Source organism: Cebus imitator, unplaced genomic scaffold, assembly GCF_001604975.1.
Source record: "Cebus imitator isolate Cc_AM_T3 unplaced genomic scaffold, Cebus_imitator-1.0 Scaffold273, whole genome shotgun sequence".
NCBI classification, from domain to species: Eukaryota; Metazoa; Chordata; class Mammalia; order Primates; family Cebidae; genus Cebus; species Cebus imitator.
Genome location: NW_016107588.1, coordinates 3,049,519 through 3,051,475, shown reverse-complemented (window position 1 = coordinate 3,051,475; position 1,957 = coordinate 3,049,519).

Below are 1,957 nucleotides of genomic sequence, written 5' to 3'. Positions count from 1 at the left end.
TTTCACTCTGTTGTCCAGGCTGAAGTACACTGATAGTCACAACTCACTGCAGCCTTGACCTCTTGGGCTCAACCCATCCTCCTGCCTCAGCCAACTGAGTGGCTGAGAACATAGGCCAAGTCACCAGGTCCAGCGATTCCCCCCCACCTCCTTTTTTTTTGGTAGAAATGATGCCTCTCTATGTTTCCTAGGCTGGTATCAAACTCCTGGCCTTAAGTAATCTTCCAGTCTCAGCCTCCCAAACTGCTGGGATTACAAGCATGAGCCACCACACCCAGCCCCAAACATATGTAGCCTCTCTGTACCATGTAAAAACAAGAAGGAAAAATAATATAAATATAAATTTATGCATAGTAATAATGTTTCAATATTTTAACTTAGATATAATCTAGCTATTTAATGAATATCTATTAATTTAGCATAGCATAAAGTTATGAGTTATCCCCTAAAAATTGGAAACTGTTTTTAACCATATTATAGAACATAATTATTGTTGAAATAAAAGTTATCATCAGAATAATGACTCAATGAAACTCAAATTTATATTTTGTGCAATCTTAAATATCTAATAGGTATAATATTAACCTTTTGACTGGAAGCCTACATAAGCTTAGGAAGAACATACCCAGGTAAGATGAATATGTATGTTTGTATTATACTTAGTGCTGTTAACTCAGAGACATCGCTGTTTTTATTAAAGCAGTTATCTATTTACACCTGTATCTATATCTATTTAGACACAGGGTTTTTCTCTGTCATCCAAGTTGGGCTCCAGCAATCCTCCCACCTCAGCCTTTTGAGCAGCTAGGACTACAGGTGCATAACACCATTTCCGGCTGATTTTTAAATTTTTGGTAGAAACAGGATATCGCTATGTTGCCAAGGCTGATCTCAAACTCCTGGCTTCAAGTAACCCTCCTGTTTTGGCCTCTGAAAGTGCTAGGATTACACGCATGAGCCACTGGGTCTGGCCTTAAACGAACTCTTCCCCTTTTACCAAAGATTTACTAAATGATGTGATGTTGAGTTTATAAAACATTTGGGTTAATTTCTAAATTCTTGAGAGTTTTAGTTTAATTTATATAAGTGCTTCCTTATCTCTAGGATACCTATAATGGAACTCCTTTAAAGGATTTATAAGTTAATTTGGTAATACCATCTATAGTGAGGAAAATATCACATATACATACATACATGTACACATAAACATACAGACAGATACAAATACAGATCTTATGGCTTTAATTCTAAATTTTCATCCAGGAGCCAGGCATAAACACAAAAATACAAAACTCGCTGTTTAAGTTTGTTTAATTCGCTTTCATCTTTGACACACCTTTAAATTTTGATGAAGATTGTGTTTTTGGTAGATGGGACAAGTCGGGGTTGCCTGCTCAATAAGAAGGCCAAAGCATCTCACTAATATTTGTAGAAGAGATTTGTAAGATTTTCTTTTGCTCCAATGTATAATCCAATAGAAGCTATAGACTAAATTTTGGTTGAGGGACCAAAGAGACACCAAATGGATGTCTGGGTGTCTTAAAAACTCATCTGAGTAGATATAATATCCATAGTGGTCCCAATGAGCTTTTTCATCCTTGAATGGTTAATTTTCAGGTCCCTCAGCCCGTAGAGAGCCCTCAGTGGGGGAAGGGGGCCTGAAGCTCTAGTGACTATAGGCAGTTAAGAGGCCTGAGTGGGAATGAAAGGCCTGCTGAAGAGTGGACAGAGGGATGCAGGAGGTAGAGGTGTTGAAGGGGACAGATGAAAAAATTCAGGGAGCTGAAGGGAAGGTTCAAGGTGATGACAAGGAGGGAGGAGGGAAGAGGGAGGGGGACGGTGACAGGAAGTGGGAAATCTTAAATGGGCTGGTCTGGGGAGACCCCAAATTCTCAAAGAGATCATTGGAGTTCCAAATTGGCTGTAAAATTTTGCCATTTATGGAGCTAGTGAACTG